Below are 26,214 nucleotides of genomic sequence, written 5' to 3'. Positions count from 1 at the left end.
AGGCTGTCAGCGTCTTGGTGCAGGCGGCCAGACTTGTACACCACGGAATATGAAAATTCCTGTAGCCTCAAAGCCCATCGACCGAGCCGGCCTGTAAGATCTTTTAGCGATGAGAGCCAGCAGAGAGCATGATGGTCAGTGACTACGGAAAAAGGGCGACCGTACAGGTAAGGACGGAACTTCGTGACCACCCAGACAACAGCAAGGCATTCGCGTTCCGTAATGTAATAGTTGCGCTCCGATGGTACTAGGAGGCGGCTCGCATAAACAATAACGCGATCCTTGCCACGCTGACGCTGGGCTAAGACGGCACCTACGCCATGACTGCTGGCATCTGTACGTAATTCTGTAGGGGCATCAGGGTTGAAGTGGGCGAGAATGGGTGGTGAGGTTAGAAGAGTGACGAGACGAGAGAAGGTGGCGGCTAGTCTCTTGAGCATCGCTCAATGATATCGTAATAATATTGTGGCTGGTCGATCAATCAATTCACTTTCCGATTAATCAATTAATGCTTTAGTCACAAATACTGCTTTGGTCGCGATTAATTGGTTGAAATCACGTTAGCAAAATCAGCTGAGCGTCGACACCGACGTTCTTAACAACAAGTAAGGGCACGACAGATTGAGCTTCGAAGTCCAGGCCTGCAGGTCTCTCAAAGAAAGAAAAAAATAATTTTCCATCCATGCGTGGTGCGCTTTGAGCTAGGGAAGCAAACATCAAGTCATTACTGCAAGTTATACAGTCAAACCTCGTTGCGGAATATAATGAAACAATGAATATAACAAAGTATGTGAAAAATCTTCTTTAAATCTCCATAGAGATCCGTATCGCAACACACGTAATAATGGATTTAACAAAGTATAATCGACATGAGAACAAAAATGTAATTCTGCAGCTACTCCTACAACTTCGTCACAACGAGGTTTTACTGCATGCTGTACGCGGATGTTCGACAAAGGGCCAGCCACGTGCTATAGAGGACTCCCGCGTTCTGTGATGCAAGTACCGGAGGACGCTAAAAATTATGAGTATAGTCGAACAAGGAGTACAATAATAAGCCGACATTTCGACAAAGGGACTTCTCTTCGTCAGAGCAGGCTGCCCTGACCAAGGCAAGTCCTCTTGACGAAACGCTGGTTTAACGCGACATTCCTTGTTCGACCATACTCCTCACCCTTTCAACTTTCCATCTCCCTTTGAACTTCTGTCTTGTCTTTATAGGCCGCCAAAGAAACGTCAAAGAAAGCCAGAAAATATCCAAAAAGCAATAGGCTGGTGGGGATGCCGCATTGAATTTCTCTCGGCAGCTCGCCGTGACGTCACATATTTTGACGGCGGCTGCTCAGGCCTAGTTAACCTATTTATTTTTTTATGTATAAAGATGCGCTACGCTACATTCTAAAGTGAGCTAACACTGAACAGGCTGAAGTTACGAAGTTTTAAGAAGAATTTGCTGCGCCACAACACTCCAAATACGAAAAAAAAAAGAAATTTCAAATCAGTGACGTCACACTGGTGTTGTGGCGCTGTCGTTTCGGCGTAGAATTGAAAAGAAATTAAAGTTTGGGGGGGGGGGGGGGGTAGGCCTCCATTTTATGTTTTCGTTATCAGCCTCCTGACGTAAAATTAAACAAACAATAGAGATATCAGAGAATAACTCATCACTCTGAGATGATTTAGTTTATCTATTTAGTGTCACTTTGACAAGCACCCTTGCTTTCGAAGCTGGACATTTGAGTGCGATTGAGTGAGTTCAAAATGCTCGACATTTCCGTTCAATGAAAGTGTCGCTAACGATATATCAAAGGCAAGCATTGTAATTTGCAGAGCGGTTTCCTTTTTTTGGATTGTTTATTTTTTTGTTTATGTATAAAGACCGCCAGTTTATATAATTAGCTCACGCATATACGTAAATTGGCCAATCTGATTGATGGGTTAATTATTCAAAATAAGGGTTCCAATGAATTGTAATATATATATATATATATATATATATATATATATATATATATATATAAATAATCGATGCCCAGCACTTCTCAATATAGCATATTATTTGACTTTGTGTGTCCTTCGTGTTTCTCTCATTACAAACCGGTTCATCATCATCATCAGCCTGGTTACGCCCACTGCAGGGCAAAGGCCTCTCCCATACTTATCCAACTACCCCGGTCATGTACTAATTGTGGCCATGGTGTCCCTGCAAACTTCTTAATCTCATCCGCCTACCTAACTTTCTGCCGCTCCCTGCTACGCTTCCCTTCCCTTGGAATCCAGTCCGAAACCTTTAAAGACCATCGGTTATCTTCCCTCCTCATTACATGTCCTGCCCATGCCCATTTCTTTTTCTTGATTTCAACTAAGATGTCATTAACTCGCGCTTGTTCCCTCACCCAATCTGCTCTTTTCTTATCCCTTAACGTTACACCCATCATTCTTCTTTCCACAGCTCGTTGCGTCGTCCTTAATTTATGTAGAACCGTTTTCGTAAGCCTCCAGGTTTCTGCCCCTTACGTGAGTACTGGTAAGACACAGCTGTTATACACTTTTCTCTTGAGGGATAATGGCAAGCTGCTATTCATGATCTGAGAATGCCTGCCAAACGCACCCCAGCCCATTCTTATTCTTCTGATTATTTCAGTCTCGTGATACGGATCCGCGGTCACTACCTGCTATAAGTATATGTATTCTCTTACCACTTACAGTGCCTCTCTACCTATCGTAAACTGCTATTCTCTTCCGAGACTGTTAAACATTACTTTAGTTTTCTGCAGATTAATTTGTAGACCCACCCTTCTGCTTTGCCCCTTCAGATCAGTGAGCATGCATTGCAATTGGTCCCCTGAGTTACAAGGCAATATCATCAGCGAATCGCAAGTTACTAAGGTATTCTCCAGTAACTCTTATCCCCACTTCTTCCCAATCCAGGTCTCTGAATACCTCCTGTAAACACGCTGTGAATAGCATTGGAGAGATCGTATCTGCCTGCCTAACTCCTTTCGTTATTGGGATTTTGTTGCTTTCTTTATGGAGGACTACGGTGGCTGTGGAGCCGCTATACATATCTTTCAGTATTTTTACATACGGCTCGTCTACACCCTGATTCCGCAATGACTCCATGACTGCTGAGGTTTCGACTGAATCAAACGCTTTCTCGTAATCAATGAAAGCTATATATATATAAGGGTTGGTTATATTCCGCACATTTCTCTATCACCTGATTGATAGTGTAAATATGGTCTATTGTTGAGTAGCCTTTACGGAATCCTGCCTGGTCCTTTGGTTGACGGAAGTCTAAGGTGTTCCTGATTCTATTTGCAATTACCTTGGTAAATACTTTGTAGGCAACGGACAGTAAGGTGATCGGTCTATAATTTTTTCAAGTCTTTGGCGTCCCCTGTCTTGTGGATTAGGATTATATTAGCGTTCTTCCAAGATTCCGGTACGCTCGAGGTCATGAGGCATTGCGTATACAGGGTGGTCAGTTTTTCTAGAACAATCTGCCCACCATCCTTCAACAAATCTGCTGTTACCTGATCCTCCCCAGCTGCGTTCCCCCTTTGCATAGCACCTAAGGCTTTCTTTACTTCTTCAGACGTTACTTGTGGGATTTCAAATTCCTCTAGACTATTCTCTCTTCCTTTATCGTCGTGGGTACCACTGGTACTGTATAAATTTCTATAGAACTTCTCTGCCACTTGAACTGTCTCATCCATATTACTAATGATATTGCCGGCTTTGTCTCTCAACGCATACATCTGATTCTTGACAATTCCTAGTTTCTTCTTCACTGCTTTTAGGCTTCCTCCGTTCCTTTACCGGTTACATGGGCCGGTTACCGGTTACCGGTTACGTGGGCTTATACAATAGCTGAACAAATTAAGAAATATTAGCTATCATTTCGCAAGGCTAGGTACTGTAAATATGAAGTTTCTCAGGCTTGTTCGGAAAAAAAGTGTTATAAGTAATCTTTCCGCTCAACAGTGATTTCGTCATTCAAATACACATGAATATTTTCATCAGGCAACGTCTTAGACAATACGACTTCACATTCATTTCTATTAATGTCATTAAAGCGAACGAACTTCGAACCAGGTAATGGTGAAAAATATCTCAATGAAATGTGCATGAAAAAAACTAATTATTTCACAGATGTCCTCAAACAATACAGAAGAGTTAGTGCTCCAACAGAAAATTGAAAATGTTATTTTTTATTTAGTAATAATCTCAGCCTGAGAGCCGTTACGGGAATGGAATATACGAACACATGCAATTAATAAAATTTAAAGGAAAACTAGATGAGCAACGCAGGCGCCTCAGCAGAGATGCGATCGAATCAGTTTAAATTATATGCACTGTACCATTTCCCCCCAAAATAAATAAACAAAATAACCAGTTACATTTTTGGCAAAATTATGATTTACATATTCGTTAGCGGCAAAGGCAATGTCGTGTGCACGTTTCAAAAGATTCTTCAACAGATGACGCTGACATGGCAGAGTCAGGGAGCGCATTCTATCCTGTAACACCTCTAGAAATAAAGCTGTGCTCAAAACATGTCATGTCAGGCAAGTATGCCAGGCAAGGTGGGTAGCATTGCACGAAAAAAAAAAGAAACAACAAAAAGATGCATCGTTGAGAGGAGCTTCGTAAAAAATGCACACTTCTCATGGTACAATACTTTTTGGAATCGCTTTGTTTACGTTGTCGACCAGTATTTCGGTACACAAAAGTCTGCGACATTTTCACCTATCGGTTTTTGAAAGCAAAACTAAAAATAGCGCAAAAAAACGAGTACACCGAGGTACTTTCTGTTAGTTGTGGATGCGAAAGCGTTAATGTCCAATTGAACGCCGCTGAGCGGTCCTTCGAGTTATGAAATCCTTGCTGGCAAGCGAGCGCGTTGAGACGCTTGGCGCGTTTACTACCGAGGAGAAACTAGAACACACGCGAGAGCTTGCGCGGACAAGAACGTCACGAGCACGCACGAGCATGTACGAGCGTGTACGAGCGCGCCATGCCACGACGCATGACGTCATGTCACGTCACGAGCGCGTGAGGTGCAATCGTGACGTGGCGTCGCAGCCAATGGGAAGCGTTGCTGCTGCCGTCAACGCAGGCTCTCTCGCCCAATGGGCCATTTGACGTTCTCGCATCAACGAATGATGCTACGTACCATATAGCGCGCTACTGCGTGCCACGGTGATCCGACCAAAAAAAGACGATGACGACGACAGGCCCAGCCCGCCGACTGTGCGCGAGCGGTGGAATCGGCGGTTGCAGAATCGAAGGGCAGCGGCGCTCGGTCCCGCTCCCGCCTGATTGAGCGGGCCCTGTTAAAATGTGTAATTTGTGGACACCAGGCACCAGCGTGTATCTGGTTTTTCCTTCCCCACAACCACTCTGCCTTTCTATATAATGTGAAGTTTACACATTGTTTGTTTCTGAACGCTATAGATAAAGATTAGCGCTCTCAAAAAAAAAAAAAAAAAAAAAAAAAACGTCAAACTGTAGTCAGTGTTAAATTTGCGGTGTTGATTTCAGCTCCTGTAAACAGTTTTCTTTAGTTCGCTAAAATTGTTAGTTCAAAATGATTTCATTGTAAATGCACAAGCCCGTAACAACACTTCGCTCTTATGTGATGTATATCCGATAGAATACTTAACAGGAAGAAAGCGTGTTGCATTGCCGCCCCAGCTCAGTCGGTCACTGGAGATGTAGAGGAAGCGCTGGCTGCCATCCATCCTACCGTCTCCTATACATAAAATTAAAAAAAAAAAACAATGAATTATGGGGTTTTACGTGCTGAAACCACGATCTGATTATGAGGCACGCCGTAGTGGGGGACTCCGGAATAATTTGGACCGCCTGGCGTGCTTTAACATGCAAGTAAATCAAGCTTTCCGATACCTGTCAGCGCTCGTGAGCAAAAATTTAACATGCAGTGGTTACACCTGCTAAGTCAACATGCTACGAATATATTGCCCAGCTTCTGTTGGGCACTGGCAATATGTGCGTTTAATTTACTAAATGAAAAGTTAACTGGTGATGTGATGCTAATCACACAGCCCGCATTTCCCGATCCCCGTACAATTTCTGATGTTCACTGGGCCGCTGCTATGAAATAATGCCGGCAAACATACCGTACCTCGCTTTATAAGTGCACTCTAAAGATGAACATTGATGCAGTTTAGACTGACAAAACACTATTTGAAAACACTTTTTATTAATTTGGTAATGATATGAAGATTCCTGCAAGATAAAATGAAGGTAAAAGTTGTTTCTCTTTTGTTTTATTCGCGCTGCAACACCGCCGCCTGAATTAACTTTGATGTGACGTCACCGATTTCAAAGTATTTTTCGTATTTGGGCCTCGTTGGCTCAATAAAACTTCGCGAAACTTGCCGAGTACCATATATATATATATATATATATATATATATATATATATATATACTTTGGAATACAATGTAGTTCATTTTAATGCAAAACATATTCCCGCATCGCCTCATTGTGGACCTCTCTAATAAAAAGAAATGCGTACCCGACAGCGGAATCGAAGCATCTTTTCTTTAGAGCACACCAGCCCAATGCTCTAACGATTAAGCCATGACTGCTGTTCCTTCTTTATTGATTGTTACACGGATACAAACATAAGTACAGCAAAAATGATAAACGCTAGGCGAGCTGGAGTTCTTACAGATTTTTAAAAATTTCTTGATCTCTAGAAGGCTTTAGACTCGTTGAACTCATTCGGTACATTTTGTTTGACCCTTTATGCTTGATCGAATGAACGTATGGATTCGGGAAGGTACTCTCGAACCGGGAATGGCGTCAATATCAGCGTGATTCACCGCCATTCTACCGCCATCTGTGCAATCCCGGTAACATAACGATATCAAGCGGTGTACCCTGCTCATTTTCAGCTAGGAGAAATGTAATACCACGGGGCGTCTAAAGGCAACTCCTTTTGTGAAGTCCGTTACAGGATGAGCCAAAAGAATACGCCATTCCATCAATCAAGGAAAACATCTTCAATAGTCTCCGGTTTTTGTCAGGGAAAACAATGGTACCCCCCACCCCATCCTCAGGTACGAAAAAAAAAATACCTTTTTTGCATTCGTGTTTTAAACGGCAGTGTTCCGGTGTGTAATTTAAAGAAGGACTTAACTCCAGGCGCGACTTCCGCTCTTTTCACAAGGCGCTAAGCCATAGCCGCACACATACTCCTCTCGTGTATAGTGCCTAGAATATACTGGCATATTCTAGGCACTATATCTCGTGCAAAAGGCCGACTAGCTCTTCGAGGTGTCCGGCGCATGCGTCAAGTGCCAGCTTCTCGTGTTCTTTCCACTTGAAAGGTTGCGTTTTAAGACGCCGTGCTAGATTTCACAGTCGTCGGGATCGGCCTACGTTCGCCACAACTTTCCTCGTAACAGCTAACGCTACGTAGGAACTGTGTGACGTTGTACTGCTTTCATAATCGAAGCAGGTTGATCGCGTTTTAACACTTATTCGCCGATGTACAAATGCCATAGGCGTTTCAACATATAGACCACATGACATAGACGTAGGTACGTACGATTGCATAGCACTTAGTTGCTGATCACGTCGCAAAACGTCTATCTCTCGCTTTTACCCTTTCAACACCTATGCAGAACTCGTCAATCGGCATATCGTATAAGTTCGCGCCGAACGGATGCAGTAGGAATCTTTCCGTTGCCATCATACGATCGTCGTCAACGCGGGCGTCATCTTGCTGCTGCCGTCACACATATAAACGCTCGCGTCACGCTCACACAACTGCATACTCCATTTGCGCAAACGCGTTGGTCCACCTGGTAACGCTTCGCGAAACCCCGAACAATGCTGGATAGCTAGCTAGCTATCTGCAAAATGCTTCGCATAACAACGATTCCCTTAGTGCGGAGGATCTCTCTCTCTCTCTCTCTCTCTCACTTTTTCTTTTTTTTTTTACGGATAAACGTGCTCTAACAGACGCTGTCAAAATCTATTACTTCACGGCGAGTTAATGCAGGCACTTCAAGGTGACGTTCCGACCAAACTTTCATTTTTCTTTCATTTATCTGCCTTATCAATCCTTTTCTCGGGGCAAGAGTGCATTGCTTTTTTCGTATTGTAGAAGGTTAGTTTACTATAACGCACTTAAAAACAGTTTACACTTTAGCGTCCCTTGAAACTGCCGAGACAAGCGTTGGTGAAACACCTGCGCGTTCCTGGCGTATTCGAAAGGATAAAGTGGAACCTTCCCCTCGGGAATAACATGAGCTCAACGCTCCGACTTCGTCTGCATGGCCTGTCTGCACACGTGCGCTATTTACGTATCCGTACAATCGGGCACAGACAGAAACACATAGAAGGACGTTCTATATAGTCGACGTGGATCAACATTCTCACGTGTTCTTCGCAACGCTGCAGTGTGAAGACCTTGCTTTAATGAAAGAAAAATCAAGTCGTTGGTGCATATAGATTGGAAATGAATGTAGGTTGTAACGAGCGTGTCATCGGCATCGTAATTTCCCATTCTAATAAAGTGCACAAGCCCGTGCCGCTCGACCGGGCCTGCTCGTGGAGCTGCGCTGCCGGTCAGAGGCCCAATCACCGCTTGGTCACGGCACCCTCTGGCTGGTGTCTCTGAGAGCCTCAGTTGGCCAGCTCGCTCAAGAGTAATGGCTCTGAGACCAGATTTTAGCGCCCAACGTGTGGCACAAGCGTGGAGTGAAGCGCAATGTGACGTACAAATATTACACAACAAGCGCTTATCCTCTGTCTTTCTCTTGATGAGCGAGCTAGGACACCTACGCGAGCGGCACCGTGTGCAAGATAGATCCTAACATCCATGTGAAGTACTTCGTGTGGGGTTAGATCACGCAAGCTTTCGGTCGCAAGCCTTCGGTCGCACATGCTTGCGCAAGGAGTCTTTTCTTTTAATGCGCTAGCATTCTTTGGGTACCTCACGCAATTTCCTGGGTCTGTCTGTCTGTCTGTCTGTCTGTCTGTCTGTCTGTCTGTCTGTCTGTCTGTCTGTCTGTCTGTCTGTCTGTCTGTCTGTCTGCAGACGCGGGTGTTAGAAGAAATTGTCTTTGACGCCGACTTGAAGTACTAAGTATGTGCCACTTGGTATGTGCTGGTCTCCAATGAACCTCTTTGACGTGAACTTTGGTTACTGGGTATGTGCCAGTAGGTCTGTGCCGCTCTACAATGACGAAAACAATTCCTTAATTTCATCTGATGCTGAGCGGAATCGAACCCACGTCCCAGGGGTTCCTCGAGCAGGTTGCGCCACAAATGTTCTGGGTATGTGCCGATTTTCAAATAACGCCTTTCCCGCCAACGCTTTAGTGAGCTGCGCCGTGATGCACAGGGTATGTGCAGCTCGTCAATGAACCTCTCGAAAAATTGGGTCACTGGGTATGTGCCACGGAGTGTGCGGCAAGTGAGGGAACAATTCTCAGCGTTCGCAGGCACCGGCGCGCTATAGGCTTCTCGTCTCGGAGGCCACTCGCAGACATCGCGGCAGTACCACTAGATGGCGCAGCCTGGCCAGAAAGAAGCGCGAAAGACGAGCTCGGTGGCCGCATGACGTGTTTCTGAGCTTTCGCAGGCACCATAACGCACCAGCGCACCTTTCATTTCGAAGGCCATGCGCAGGCTTCGAGATGGTGGCGCTAAATGGCGCCCAGTGTACTTGGGAAGCGCTGAAGAGAAGCCCCGCTACAGTACACGCCTAATACATGCCTCGTTTTGACGGGGGCAATACGTTGTATCGATATAGTGATATGAGGCTAACGCATTACCGTCGAGTCACTGGGAGATCGGTTCTACCGGATTTCTTTTTTTTTTAATGTGACCATAGCATTCTTTGGGATTCATCTAGTCTCCGGTATGTGGTTTGTACTCGGCTGACCTCTTTCACGCCAAGTTGTGTTACTCGGTAGTTCATGGTAGAGTATCGGGGTGCTGTGGTAACTGAACAGGGCTCCAAATTCACCCTCGGACCTAGTTGGGTCACAGGGTACGTTACACTGTCCTTCTTCAGCGAAGCTCTTTGACGCCAACTTGGGTCACTGGCCATGTGCCATTGGGTATGATGCCGCTCTTCAATCTCTTTCATGGCAACTTCACACAAGCTTGTTTGTTTGTCAAACGCGCATCACAAGCTGACTTCACGACGACGACGCTAGATGGCGCAGCGTGTCCGGAGGGAAGCACGAAAGAGGAGTCCGGCTGCAGTACATGCCTTATACATGACGCGTGTCGGTGGTGGTGCGCAATGCGGTGCGTCGCTGCATTGCTTCACTGCTAATCGATTTAACGTCGACAGTCATCCTGAAATGGCTTACGTCGCATTTTTTATACTGCGTCGCTGATCCCCGTGCCATGCCTAAATATGGCGTCCGAAAAGCTTGCATGGCTAATGCAAATCTTGTCACGCGTGAGATAACTTTAATTGTAAGCAGTAGAGGTTAGACAATCCATCGGAATTACATGCTGCACCAAATGTAGTGAATATGCACTAGTGGGTTGGGTGGTTTCCCAATAACCGTTCCGTACTTTTAGATGGGCCAACCCGAGCTCTGTTGGTAATAATATCACTGCACTTCTGCTAACGTGTACTTTACTATTACATATAACGCGAGGTACGCTATATGTGAAGCTTACACAAATGCCGAGCAAGAACTTGGCTCAGGCTCGCGCTGCCTCACAACCCCCAGCCCCTTGTTGCGCGTGTCTTTCGAAGCACATGCATACCTCCCCGCACACGGCGTTTGACTTCTGATAGCCGACTGCTTCAAGGTGTACTTGAAACGAGTCCGCGTCATGAATTTGGACGCCTGATCTGCTTGACCCATGCATCTGCATTGGCGCCTCTATTAAAGCGCATCACTCTCGTTCTTGCGTGATTGCATGCAAGCCCCGTCATCTTATCCGGCCCGGGTTTCCAATACAAGCCAACGGCGCGCCGGCCCAACGCTTGGAGGGCGGGGAACACCTAGCGGGTCCAATCGATGCCCGCATCTACGGCAGTGGCGGCGCGCGGAATTCGAGCCGGCTCGAGATGGAAGTGCTATCACGGCTCGCATTACAGCGGATGCTTATCGCGCGGGGCGACGTATATGGAAGGCAATGCGCGGTGGGACAAAGCGAGAGCTAGATGGAGATAAAAAAACGAAAAGAAAGAAATGAAAGAAAGAGAATACGCGCTAATAAACGAAGAAGAGAAACGAGATCGCGCGCTCGGGTTTAATATGCCGCGCGAGCCGCAAGGCATTATATGGGGAGGGCATTCTCGGGCGCCGCGCGCGCTCCGCCGACCGCGCGTGTGCGTGCGATCCTTCTTTCTTAGCGCAGCGGGCGGAGAGAGTCCTTTCCGGGTGGTCCGCTCTTGTCACCGGGCGCCAAATGAGCGATAACTGTCCTTGATCATTTCGCTCACGAGCAGTAGTAGGTATACATATATATGTGCCTAACGCATGCCGCCCGCAAACAGTCCTCCACCGGAAAAAAAAAAAAAATCTACATTTCCAGTTTCATTGCAGCAGTGTGGCCGCTGTGTGCAGTGCGTGTGTCTGTACGTGTGTGTCCTTGCGCGAAACGGTCGGCTCGGCGGCGCCCCGCTCCGACCAAACAACCCAGCCGGCCTTTTTTTCGGAGGGCCGATCGGTTCCCGCGGCCGACCACTCGCTCATACTCTTGACTTCTCGCGCTCTTTTGTTCCTTCCTTTCTCCCCGAGAATCCGCGTGCAGTCCCGAGCAGCATCCAAGGCTCCCCCGCACAAGCCTCTCCCCCCCCCCCCCCTCACAACCCCCCTCTTCCCCGTTCAACACTCCACTCGAGGCTGTCCCCTCGCTTCATTTTGTTCCCTGTTCTTCGTACCTGGTCACTCCTGCTCCGGTGCCGCTGTTCCCACGTTCCCAAGTGGCGCAGGCGCCTGTCTTGAGGACCTAACGAGCCGAGCGTCGCGCGGTATCGGAGGCGTCGGAAAGAATTGCGGGAACGGGTTGAAGACTCAACGCGGTGCCTGTGAGCGCTGCAGTCGAGGCTGCCGCGGTGGTCCCGTGCGCCGGAACGACGGCAAGTGGGGACGACGACGGTGTACGCTTTGCGGGAACCGCTTATCGCGACAACGTCGCGCGCACTGCTTGATGAACGAGAGAGCTCGTGATGGACTAGTTACCGCGACGAGGCGTTGTGGAAGCCACGGGAAGAGGAAGAAGTGTCGGACATGCGCATCGGGGCGGAAGGTGAGGAATAAGTCGGGGAAAGAAGAGGAGGAAACCAAACGGGCGCTGAATGCCGCGTCGTTTGCTGCGGTCGTCCTCACCGGGATTTTTTTGTCGCAAGTTGGCGCTATGGCTTCCTTTGTACTCCACGACGCGCTTTGACCACGGTGGCGAGCCTGCAGCTTGCGGCCACCCTTATTATTGGGCTCGGAGTCTTCTCGTTTACTTCTTTCCCCCATTTTCCTTTTTGCGCCCGTGTGTGAACGTTCGTGCGTTACCGCCTACCCGTCTTGTCGAAATACGAATGTGCCCTGCAGAAAACTGCAGGGGTGGGGTGATGCTGTGTGGGGTAGCTTGAGCGAGGAGCTTCGCTCATAAAGGAGCAAATATGTCGACTGCCTTCCTTCCCCTTACTACCGTTCCCCCTACACAGGGGCTTCCTTTCCGTTTCTCTGTGCGAGGGTATGGTGATAAATCAAACCGGGTCCCCGCGTTCTGACACGAGTCGCGCCAGTGCAAAGGCTACTGCCGTCCCGGTGCAGCGTTCGCGACCTCCGTCCCCTCGTTGGCCTCCATACGGTGATAGCCGGTGCACGGTGGCATGCAGGCCCAGCTTGCGACCCAGACGCACGCACGGCTTTGGTGTACCACTTTTGTGCGCACGTGCTCGCACGCAAACACATCGCTCGTGGCTGCTTACTGTACTCGCTTCCGCCGCGGCGACCTTTCCTGTAGTTTTTCGCTTTGTCGTACGCCGCGTTTCGGGGTCCTGCCCTTGCTGGAGGCATCTTTCGAGCACGCCGGGTGTTCGGTGTGCGAGCAAATCTTTTACAACTGAACGATACGTTAGGCGTAACAATTTGCTCGAGAAGCGAGGCCGACGTTTGGCGAAGTTGTGAGTGGAACTACTTGGTAGTATGCGCAACCTTCGTGTATAGATAGTTTGCGAGGACGTCACCCACGTGGGTTCGAAGGATATGTGGGTACCGTTTACAAGCACTGACGCCGGCTGGGATCGATGCGTTTGCGTTTTGGTAGACATACCTATCGTAGCCTAGTCGTCCGCACAGAAGCGAAACACAGGGCTTCGCGGTTTGCCTTAAGTTATTGCAAGCCGGCGCGTCTGGCTCGCTCGCGTAAAGATGTCCACGGAGAAAATGAACTTACTTTCTGCACCTTCTAACGAGCGTTTTTTTTTTTTTTTTTGCGCTCATTTTCCGCAGCGGTCTTCGGCATGCTTACAGTGTGGTATTTGTAACGCGTTAATTTTCGTATAGTTAGGCTTGTTTTGTCGATAAAGCAAAGTACGCGATTTCAACGCGCCCCGCTGCAAGCACTGAGTCTATATGGGCAACCGCCAGTTCCACTGCAAAGGGACGGATTGACGCTGTGGCACGTTCTCCGCTTGCAGCGAGCTTACGTATAATAGGCGCTCTCAAACGCACGAAGTAGGAGGGAAAGAATTCATGCCGGCTAACGTTCACCGTCGTGTTTCATAGGTGATAAGGCAAGAAGACGGCCGATGTGACGTCGTACAAGAGCTGTTTTTAAGATGAAGAGGTGAGACATAGCTGCTATTACAGCGAAGCTGTGTATGGCTTCGGTTGCATCTATTTTTCCACTCCGGGCGTCAAAAATGCGTGGCCGATCCCGGAGATGGTGATATAACAAACCAACCCGCGACGGAGATGTAGTAAGCTTCAAACGCTCTGCCCCTAATAATAACAATAATAAATGATAATGAATGATATAAATAACTCAATATTTTCATTTAATTTACGTGTTCGTGCGTCAACAATAAAAAAAAAGAAAGGTGAGTGTAGGCCAATCCCGGAGAGTGGCAATACCGGGCCGGCCCACGGCGGAGGTGAAGCAGGCTTCAAGCACTCCACCCCTAAGAAAACACTAATAAATAGTAATACAATAAATACATAAATCAAGATACATTATTTCAAGTCGATGGGCACACTGGAATCGTTTGTTAACAGCACATGGACTTACAAGCTGAAGCCGTTGCCATATTATACGCAAAGGCCAAAATGTATGTACAACCCTACACCGTCAACTCGCAAGAGGACAATGCCGCTGACTGTGGGGATGTCTGTGCCGTACAAACGAAAGACGGAACTATGATATACACTGTGTATATATACCTGGGCGCAACCAAGTGTGATATCGAGAAGTTCATGACCACGCACTTTGCATGGTTTACCCGTTATGACACTACCCGTGTGATCATCGTTGGAAACTTCAATGTCGACATTTCATAACCAAACAAAAAAAAAAGGTTCACTCAATTTGTGCTAGAAGAGCCTGGTTTAAAGCACCGCACCAGTCCAAGTCACTCAACGGTCATGAGTCTAAGGTTGTAACCGAACCAATCAGTGTATAATCACAAAGCTATCGTCACTACCATTATACCAAAGGATGAAAAGAAATGCATATACCCTTGTCTAACCCTGTGTGGTATGCTACAGCTTCGCTGGTTATCCACTTTCACAGGGTGGAATGATTCCTCAATTTTTTGGACGTGTTTTCTATTTCACACGATCGCTGGTATTCGGAACACTGAAATACAGTGTAGGCTTCTGTCGCGTAAATTCCCTGTTGACATATGCCTGATAATTATTCGGTCATTGCGGTTCTTCTTACTTTTCCTTTCCTTTTTTCTTTAGAAACACGGAAAAACAAACAAATATTATATTATATTATCGAACAACGAACTGCAATTTGGTAAGTCAGGCTTCAGACGTTCATAGCGCGTTGCCGTATTATTGACACGCGCGCAATAAAAGTTTGTCAAAAGCATTTGCATACACATCGCCCACTTTTCCGGCAGTATTTGTTGTAGGTCAGCTCTCTCTCGTCGTTTCGGTCCCAGTCCTCGTTTTCGTGCATGCAGTGTTTCTTTTAGTTCGCCAAGGGTGTGCGCACAAGCCTCCTCCTTATACTATAATCTCAATTCTCGTTCCAACAGACGATCGCGTGCACACCGCCAAGTCGCACATAGACGCGCTTCCTTACGAAAGGTTTTGACAACACGCAAACATACAGGCACGTACATGCACACAGATGCATGCCCGAGATAAACGCGAGCGACGCATTCCTGTATAGGAAGGAACGTGCGAACCGCACTGCTCTTGCGAATGCGGGAAAATGTACGCATATATATACAACGCCAAGAGAATGAACTGCGTGGGATGGAGCGCGGGGCACTCAGGCGCTGGGAAGGGAACTGACGGGTTTTTGATTTACGACCTCTTCATTCGTCGCTGACAGGTGTAAAAAGGAGTTGCCGGCCCCATTGTTCGCCCACACTCACTCCCAGCCACGCACGCTTTAATCTCCCCCCCCACCCCCCACCTCTGATTCTTGTTGCGGGTCGCTTTCCGTGAAGCGGCATATTATAACGGCGTCGACGATGGGGGTAGCGAGCGTGCGAAGGAGCTGCGGGAGAAAGGGGTTTGTCGACGTCATACGCGGTTCGTTATGCAGAGCACTCCGCGGGAGGGCGCGCGCGAGCTCCCGAAATGGGGAGCAATGCGTGCATTTTTTTTGGGGAGTAAATTTTTATTCGCCTACATTTTTTCCCTTTTCCCTGCTTTTCATTCGCGGTATTGCTTACGCCGCAAAATTAGAAAGAGATGAGTCGACGGCTTGCGTGGGTGTATGCGCTGAGATCGGGAAGGCCGAAAGCCGAGTCGATGAGCACGCACTTGAAGAAAACGCGTCGATGTGAAAGAAAAAGAAAAGGACACAGGACGGGGGAAAAAGGGAAACAAAGAAAAACGAAAGGAACTGTATATAGGGTCTCCGGGGTTCCTCTCTGTCCGTGTAGTTCGCAGGGCGATGTGGCTTGGGAGAAAATTGGGAGGGTCTACCAGCGCCGACGCGACGTCGTTTTCCCTAATCTCCGGTCGACTGAAGGTGAAGGATGGCGCCCCGGGGGACCGGGAGGGGATGTTTTTATTTGTTTATATAATTTTTTTGTGTGTGTTCCCTAGTTGCGCCTGCTAACTCCGCCTGGCCGCTTCGATTTGTGCCATCAGGGTCACTGGCGTACGCGCGCGTGTGTTAGCGAGTGCGCGCGTGTATACCGCGCACCGTGGGAGTTTCGTTTTTCCTTTTTTCCCCTGATCTTTGACTTTTCTTCTCCTGCGGCCTCTCCCGTCTCCCGCGCCTGGAACCCTGCTCGAGCACTCGAAAACAGGAGAGAACCCACAGCTCCTCTGTGTTTCACTCTGTCTCGTGTACAGTATATCGCAGCGAGCACTTCCTCCGTTTCGTGCCCGAATAAGCGCTTACGCTGTCTGGAACAACTTCGAGCCCCTCGAATCGCAATCGTTTCCGTCCTTATACGAACGTTGAGCGTGTAGTTCTAGGAATGCTTGGATGACTGGCTGCGTGCTCAATGCTGCTTTATAATTTTTTTTAAATGTGGAAGTGCTTCGATTTTGACTTTGCCATATTTTTTAAGGCTTTCTTCTTTTTTTTTTCTTTCATGGTGAAGAACCATGGATTTCTTGTTTATTTAGGCTGTTACGAAAAGGTATAACACGAGTTGATAATATGCTATTTTAAGATAATTTGTTCAAGGCGATAGCATGGCGTAGTGTCGACATATCCCCAAAGAAGAACAATAGAATGAATGATTAAACTGTTCTACATAAGGCGGTTGTCGAAGAAGCCAATGAATTCACACGCATTGATCGCTCTTGCGGTCGGTACATACGGCGCATATATTCCTTGTCTATTGGCCAATGAATATTTACGGAGGCCTGTCTGAAAACAATAAGCACACTAGAACAAGAAGTTCGACACGCTGGACAAAAAAAAAAAAAAAAAGAAAGAAATCTTGCGTGGCAAATGCATAATGTGCATGTTCACATTTCCTTTTAAATGTCTGTGCCATGATTCTTTCTTGTTCCACTCAGCCTCGCAGGCAGAATGTCCATTGTACGTGTGATCGATAAACCTCAAAATGAATGCACGAGGAATGCGCGTTCTCTCTCAACAGCAAGTAGATATATGGTAGACGAAAGCATATCTGAAACACGGTTCATCTGATAACCAAGTCAAATTTCTGTACGGAGAACGCGTTTCCCTGGCAACATATTTCCTTTAGCATTGTCTTTCCTCAGTTTTTTCTCGTCTCGAAATTCCGGTCGTCACCATCTGCGCTAGCGCTAATTACTACTACTTCCCACAGCATTTCGATGCCTGGCATAGTTCTGAGTCCTTAAGTTATGAAACTGCTGACGTTTGGTTCCGGTTAACGGACACGTTTATGCATCACGGCACACTTGACTTGCACCAGCCAACCAAGTGCAGCGGCATCAGGTCACGTCGTGCTGTTGAGTAATTCATATACTGTTCCCATTTGGCTTACGTTTTTTTCCCCTTTGATAAATATACAATCGCGTGAACTGAATGTCGTAGTCTGCGCCCTCTCGTATACTGAACCGGACACGAGGCACGACCCAGGCAAGAACGTTAAATGAACAACCGGTAGACGAGCGTGCTTTAACGTGTTCGACCCTCCCACATGTCGACCCCCACCGGCCCTTCCCTTTCCCACTCCCTACACACAGCGATTAGGTAACTGGCACGTTGGTGCCTCGGGACTATGGGCTAGGAGAGAGGCAAACCCTATGTTTGGCTCGGGGAAACAACGGGGCCATTTGTTCAAACACGGCACGAGAAGAAATAGGCAGCAAAGTACGCCGAGAAAGTACGGCCGAAACAAAGGTAAGAAGAGAAAGCAAAGACAGTTATAAGTGCGGGTGACGGTGAACCTTTCATGGCAGGCCGTTGTTGACGCAAGCGATCGTGTTCCGGCGCTTCTGCTGGCTTCGGCACTCTGCATGGGGGCGCCACTTCCGCGCTTTCCGCCGGACGCAGAATCCTGACGCGCGGCGTTCGGAACATTGCAGTTAATTTTTTTTTCGTATACTTGCATTTTATTTTAAGTTACGTTGATATCGATCTCCTGAGAAATGAGTTCAACTTCTCAGGTCAGTTATCTTTAGCGATGGCGAGCGAACGTGTAAGCTGCGAGCGCGCTGAGGAATAAATTTTCGATCCCGGAGCAGACTGCAGCAAATTACTAAAAATATTTTGATACAAACAGCTCGGCACCAAACTGATTCTCTTTTAACCAGCTCTGTATACCGGTTTCGCCGCCGGCTAAGTTCAATCGCAATCTCATTATTTTATTTGTACATCACTGGGTACTTTAGAAGAGAGAACCGACATCGAATGGGCACCTCTCTCAAGTTGTACAGGTGTGTACCAAGGCTAACGGAAGTGCAGCTTCTGAAAGAGCAAATTTTTCAACAGGCCTGTTTTTTTTCTTTGGCGCAGCTTTCGATGAAAATTTTCTGTTATGCTATGTTATGCTATGTTGTGGTATGTTGGCGACAATTCACATCTGCTTGTGCTGCGGCGGGCCAGTACACAACACTTAATAGCGCCGGACAATGGCAAATATTATGCACGTCTAGGCGAGCGCAGAAATCAGTATTGTTAGGACAATGAATGCTTCATATACCAGGAATGTGTACCTCGGGGCATACCATGAGGAGGCACGGGAGGGAACTCTCTAGTGTAATAAGTTTGCCTTACCTTATCTGTAAAGTGGTTAACAGCAGCGATATATATGGACATTTACCTTTAATATACAACAGCTTGATGCCATTAACTTCGCGCGGCATGTCGATTGCTGTGTTCAGCCAATCTATGTTTATAAGTCAGTTCTAGAAGTTACACAGCAAGGTTGCAAAAAGAATGCCTGAAACATTTAAATGTGCATCCAGAAACACTTACGTATTTTTATAAAAGACGCCGATGAATCGCTTGCTTTAATTTCTTCTGTTGTGATACAGAGTTGGTAGGCGTAGAAAGTCTTCTAAGCACACATAACCTCCGACATGGTCAGCACCTTGTTTATACGACGCTTGCTGAGAAGCTCTTACCACGATTCTCACGCGTTCGTACATGATAAATAGTTTTGCAGGACCTAGTGGATGCGTGATCGCGACATGACAACCGAAACCTGACAACTGACAACACTCTGCTTGTGACGAGCACGTATTTTGATGGGGGCGAGAGGCAAGAAAGCCAGTGTTTTGTGCACCTTAAAGAACCCCAGGTGGTTAAAATTAATCCGGAGTCCCCCACTACGGGCGTGCCTCATAATGATGTCGTGGTTTTGGCACGTAAAACCCAATAATTAAAAAAAAAACTACTAGATGTGCTCTTTTGGAGAGAAATGAGAGAAAGCGTTGAGTTGAATTTAGTTGGTAATGTATCAAATTATATTAGAATACCGATTTGGCTAGGTTTATCGAGGATGACTGTTTGTAGCTCACAAAACTAAGTGAAGGCTAATGCTGCCTATACATCAGTGGCGTCGCCACTTTCTGATTCCTGCACCAGCTCTCCGTGACGTCACAGTGTCTGGCCACGCCTTTCCAGAGCTAGATTTAATAACAGGAAAGTATCGCACTTCATTTGTACAAAGAAAAAAAAAAACACAAACGTGCTTTTGTAGACTTACATTTTTTTTTCGCACAGGAGCCCATGCTCTGGAACAGTCCAAAGACAGTGACGTCATGCTGCGAATAATTTTATCGACGCCGCAATTCTTTGGTGAGAAATTCTCGAAGGCCATTTCGGCCTTCATTTTCCACATTTCCCTTTGGTTTTGCTATCTTGCGATTAAATGCATGCCTATATAGTTCCGAAACAGCATTCTACCACTTATACTCTGGTGTAGCGTTTTTCTCTATAGTGCCCATTTAACAGCTCGCACAAGAGAGAATTAGCGTTACAAAGCCGCCCACCGTAGTGTTTAAGCGGCTGTGGCTTTGCACCGCTGAGCACGAGCTCCCGGGTTCGATTCCAGACCCCGTCGGCCGCATTCGATGAAGGCGAAAACGCGCCCCGCGCTTTGGGCGTATGCGTTAGGCAACCATAGATGGTCAAAAGTATTCCAGAGCCATCCACCATGGCGTCCTTCTTAATCAAATGCGCAGTTTCGGTTCGTTAAACCTCACATTTTATTATGTCTTGTTACTAAACGCTTCTCCATGCTTCGCTATAGCGTCTGCACGTTTGTGCCATTCTTGCGCATTAAGCAAATGCAGGCACGCGTAGTTAGCGAGGAAAAAACAACTTCGCTTGGCGCGTGCATTTGGCGTAATCCTCTCGCACGCGACGTCGCAACATCGGTGCATACAACTTGTACAGCGTATACTGCATACACACGACGGCGCAGGTGTTCCTGGGGAGCCTGGTTTCATAACGCCGCCGCCGCGCGAATGCAGGGTCAACAGCGCGGGTCAGCGCCGAGCACGTCGCATCAGGCGAGTGCAGGTACAGGCAGCGCGAAGGCCCGCCGTGCTCGTAGGCCGGCTGCGCAAGAGTCCGTGCGGTGCGCATACGTTCGCGTCGCACGCGTACAGCGGCAACGGCAGCAGCACCCGACGCTGGCCTGCCCACCCGCGCGCCTCCCGAGCACGATCCTGCGAGCGCGGTCCCAGTTTCCCGCGAGGCGCTCTATCAAAAGCTCGCAGCCGTTACAAAGGAGCGGGACGTCACCGCCGCGGCCCGAGACCATTTATAAAGTTGGCATCTGCCGAGCGGAATCGGGCGCACTTCTTCACTCGGAGCTGCAGCCGCGCACGCTGCCTGTCCGTGAGCGCCCGTGTGTTCTCCCGGCGCCTCCTCCTGCCGCGAGCTTGAGCGCACGCGGCTCGAGAGATCGCGACACCGCGCCCCCGCCGGGGCACAAAACAATGCAGCGAGAAATCAGAGAGAGAGGAAGAGCGAGGCCCTCGATCCCATACGTAGGACGCTGCTGTGGGCCCGCGGGCCCGCCTGCATTCGTGTAGCATGTGCGGCGCTTGGCGGGGCGGCTCGCCTTTTGGGCCTCTGGAACTTTTTTCTGCGTCGCCGTCGCGAGACGATCGCGCGTGCTGAAAATACTTAATGAGGTCCCGTGGCGCGGCATCGTATATGTGTGAGGCGTGCGTCTGTGTATGCTCTCTCCTCTCCCTCCTTCCCCAGCCGGTCCCACTGTGACGGCGCTTGGCGAAATGAAACAGATGCAACGCCCTCCCTTATTTCTGCTGCTGCTGCAGGGTGGCGAGGCTTGCACGCACACCGCGCACGGACTGCAGCTCGGCGCGGTTGCGAAGTGGATTGTTTATGCGTGCCGATTCCATCTCGCGGGTGGGGTACGGAGACCTCATTATGCCGATGTAAAAGGAAAGCAACCTGTTTCTTATTAGTTATTATAATTATTTTACGTGCCGATGTCCGGCGACGATTGCGTCTCACGTGCAATGCTCTTCTCCTCACTGATTCTACTCTGAAAGGAATTTATGATAGAGCAAGAGAAAACGGCTTAGTTTGGAGGTGACGTTGCGACAGCAGAACTTGTTTTCGCGAAGTACGTCTGGTGTATGGAAATGTTATTAACGGACCGAGGATTCCCTCTGCATTAGTCACCTTGATTTTCTTGTAAATTCAAGTGTAAGACTTGAGGCGTTTTTCGACAAGTAGTGGAATCCGCTAATGCACTTCACTGCATGGTTCGTCCATGAAGATCTTGATTCCGTGACTGCTATAGCAGGAAACTAAACACACACATGAACCAAAGCGTGGACGTATATCTAGCGTTCTATTATCCTCTAGGAGTAATCTACTAAGACTTACCGAGACGTGGCTCACGGACGACATATATGCGATACTGAAGTGCTGCCAGACTTACCGAATTTTCGTGTGTGCCGCATGCAATGGCCGTGTACCTACGCGCGGTGGCGCTGTACTCACCGCAATCCACGAGTGATTGTCTTGTACAGTCATCAATATTCAGTCACAGCTGGAAATACTATGGCTGATTATCCAATCACGTCCACAGTCCGTACTACTCGGCGTTTGTTACCGACCGCCACACACTACTACCGAATTTGGCAACCAACTTAACGAAGTTATATTGCGGCCCACCGAAACGTACACATGTTTCTATTCGGCGATTTTAACTTCCCACAAATAAACTGGAACGCTGACAATTTGTACTCATCGACAGGACTAACCGAAGCCAGGAACTCTCTCGATATCTGCTTCAATTTTAATATGACAGAGCTAGTTGCTGAAGCAACATGTGTTTCGCCGGGTATATCCAATGTCTTCTAATACTAACCAACGACCCTGAAAGCCTGTCACACATTCGTTATTTCAACGAAATCAGCGACCATAAGGTAATTCATGTCGGTGTTTCCTTCCGACCAGCAAACCGCGAAATGTATAAGAAAGCGATACAGCTTTACGACAAAGGTGATTACGAAGCGATAAATGTGGGCCTTAGCACGTTCTAGCCCACGTTTAGGACGACTTTTCACCACCATAATGTTGAAATCAGTTGTACACGCCTTAAGCAAAAACTGAAGGAATTAACAGCTAAATTCGTACTCAAAGTGAGTTTCAGAGCCAGTCGTCACAAACCGTGGTTTAAGGAAACATTAAAATGCCTTGAAAATAAAAAGAAACGCATATTCCGGGTTGCAAAACTTAGAGATCAACCAGGTGCATGGGAAAAATGTTACGAAGCAGATCAAAAATATCCTTGTGCTCTACATCAAGCAAAGCACTCTTTTTATCACTTAGAATTGCCCAAACTATTAAAAACTAATTTTAAGCAGTTTTGGAAAAGACTCAAAGCCGACGAATCACGAGAAATCGTACTCATCAGTGATCGGAATGAAGCGATTACTGACGTGGATTGTGCGAACTTGCTCAACACCAGATTCGCTACAGCCTTTACTGATGAATTGGACGCAACCTTCCGTGTACCTTTGCTTCACTTAGATTGTAACATGCCAGTGATAAATTTCTGTGAAAATGGTATCTCATCCGTAATAGAAATTATTGAATTGTCATCGTCCGCTGGAATGGACGAAATTAATTCGAAAATTTTGAAAAACACCTAACACAACGTGTCATTTTATCTCACCCTTATTTTTTCACAGTCATTTTCTTCAGGAGTCATTGCAGACGACTGGATGACAGGGAAGGTCATTCCGGTCTTCAAGTCAGGCAGTGGAAATTCCGCACTCAGTTAACGCCCTATCTTTCCAACTAGCGTCCATTGTAAAATCATAGTGTGTTATCCACTCCCACATAATAAATTTTCTTGCCAGCAATAACTTTGTCATCCTTCACAACATGGCTTCCTTAAGGGGTTGTCATGTGAGGCACAACTTGCAGTTTTCCTACATGGTATTCACACCAACCTGGATGGTAGCGCATACAGACTGACTCGATATTTCTTGATTATGCTAAAGCCTTCGATAAGGTCCCTCACCAACGATTGCTTGAAAAACTATCCCAACTAAATTTACATCCTACTGTCTTAACATGAATTGCAAAATTTCCTACTAATCAATCGCAATATGTTGTTATAAATAACCACCTATCAACTCCGACTCCAGTACCGTCAGGCGTTCCCCAGGGATCGGTTCCTGGCCTACTCCTATTTTTAATCTATATCAACAACTTACCTTTGCATGTATCCTGTAATATACGTATGTTCGACGATGACTGTCTCATCTACCGCGACGCACTAAACACTTCAGATCGGATAACCCTACAGAGCGACCTTGCTGATATTCGAGAATGGTGTACCACTTGGTTAATGACATTAAACGTTAAAAATGTAAAAGTATGTCGCTCACACGCAACCATAATCTTCGCAGGTTTCCTTACACAAGTAATAATTTGACTCTGGAATGAACTAACACTTACATATACCTCGGTGTCATTGTGTCAAACGACTTGATCTGGCGTACGAATGTGCATAACATCACATCAGCTTCAAACAAAACCTTAGGCTTCCTGAAACATCATTTCCGGAACGCTCCAAGTCACGTAAAATTACTTGCCTACACATCACTTGTACGACCAAAACTAGAATACGCCTCTGTAGTCTGGAATCCGCATCAAGCATATCTCATCGACGCTCTTGAAGCAGTACAAAAAAAAGAAAAATGCCCCGCTTGATTCATTCATTCTTCATACTCGTATGACGTCAACGTCACGACACTAGAATTACTATCTGGGCTTCCAGACCTCGTTCTGAGTCGAGGAATTGCTTCAGTCTCTCTTTACCGCAAGCTCGTTTACAGTTCTACCCTTCATCAAGCGCCCTGTGTCATGCATCGCGCATATCGTAGCGGACCAGCCACGCGCACTAAGGTTCGCGGCCACGTTCACGGACATCAACATCTCTAGCCTCTTTTTTTCTTCGCATGGCGGCAGACTGGAACGGCCTCCCTCCCTGCTATTGTCGACAAAACCTGCCCATCCGTATTTTTGCAACACGTCACCGACCTTCTGCAGCTGAGTTGTACTTGAATTGTCATTATACATGTTATGTGTATTAATATTTGTGTTTACATACGTACATATGTGGGCAAATATATGGGTGTATGGTGTGCAATTACTTGAATATTGACACGTCTACTTGTCTTTATCGGGCGACACGTTTCACTGCCTAACAAATGTTATCGCACAGCGCAGGACGCGCCTGCATGTATCGGAAGTTTCTGGAATGTTATCGATGGTTCCATCCGCTGTCTGTGACCGAAGCTTGTGTAATCTGATTGCATGTGTGCGCGACGCTAATAATGTAGAACTTTGTGGAAGGCACGGCGGGTCCCAGCGATTACTCTGGAACATTCGACGACTGATGTATAAAAGCCGACGCGCTTGACCCGCTCATCAGATTTTCGACGATCGCCGACCGTGTTCGCCGCTATCGTAGTGCTATAAGTGTAGCCTCTTTTTGTGGGCACAGGTTCGCCCAATAAAAGTTGGTTTTGTCTTTCACAGTATTGCTACTGTGTTCTTCAACGTCACCACCACGTGACAATATTGACACGTGTACTTATCTTTATCGGGCAACCACGTTTCGCCGCCTAACAAATGTAATCGCACAGCGTGGGACGCGCCTACATGTATCCGAAGTTTCTGGAAAGTTATCGATGCTTCTATCCGCTGTCTATTGTCGCCGAACCTTATGTTATCTGATTTCATCACCTGACGCGAATGGTGTAGAACTTTGTGGAAGGCACGCGGGTCCGAACGATTAGTCTGGAACATTCGACGACTGTTCTTTAAAAGCCGACGCGCTTGACCCGCTGATCAGATTTCAGACGATCGCCGACCGTGTTCGCCGCTATCGTTGTGCTATAAGTGTAGCCTGTTTTTGTGGGCACAGGTTCGCCCAATAAAAGCTAGTTTTGTATTCCACCGTATTGTTGCTTTCTTCACCGTCACTACCACGTGACAATATATATATATATATATATATAGCTCGCTCACTCTCTATTATCAGAGTCTACGTGGTGTACTGTGGCGTTGGTGGACAAAGTTGGGCTTTTATTTTCCAATGGCGAGGGTGATTGACGCTGAGAGTCAGGGAGTTGCCTGACGCCCAATAATAGCGTCATGACGACGACAGCGTAAACAGAAGGACGGACGGGGGACACAGAGCAAAGCGCAAACCCCGTTTCGAGGTTTTGACAGCTATCGCACTAACACATTCGAAAAGTGACCTGATCAGCCACTCTGACGTCACAGAGAACACTCATATGCCTGAGTGTGCACTACTCCCGAACATCGTGCATGCCCGTGGTCGTTTTTTCTGTGACGACACTGCCTGGTACGCTGCGTTCATTTATGAACCTTCGTGCACTGCTCTCTTCACTCTTACCTTCTTATGAGTTTCTTCGTCGCCGCCGTCGTTCTTCCCATTTCTTGTGTTGAATAAGTCATCCATACACCTACGCAATGTTGAAGAATTAGTTCATGCAAGAGTCGCTTTATTACCAAATCAGCTCATGATCGTGGTGTGACTTTTCTTCTTGCTCTTTTTTATATTCTTTGTACGTATGAATGTGGTTA

Source organism: Dermacentor andersoni, chromosome 5 (assembly GCF_023375885.2).
Source record: "Dermacentor andersoni chromosome 5, qqDerAnde1_hic_scaffold, whole genome shotgun sequence".
Lineage (NCBI taxonomy): Eukaryota > Metazoa > Arthropoda > Arachnida > Ixodida > Ixodidae > Dermacentor > Dermacentor andersoni.
Note: the sequence above shows the minus strand (reverse complement) of the source record.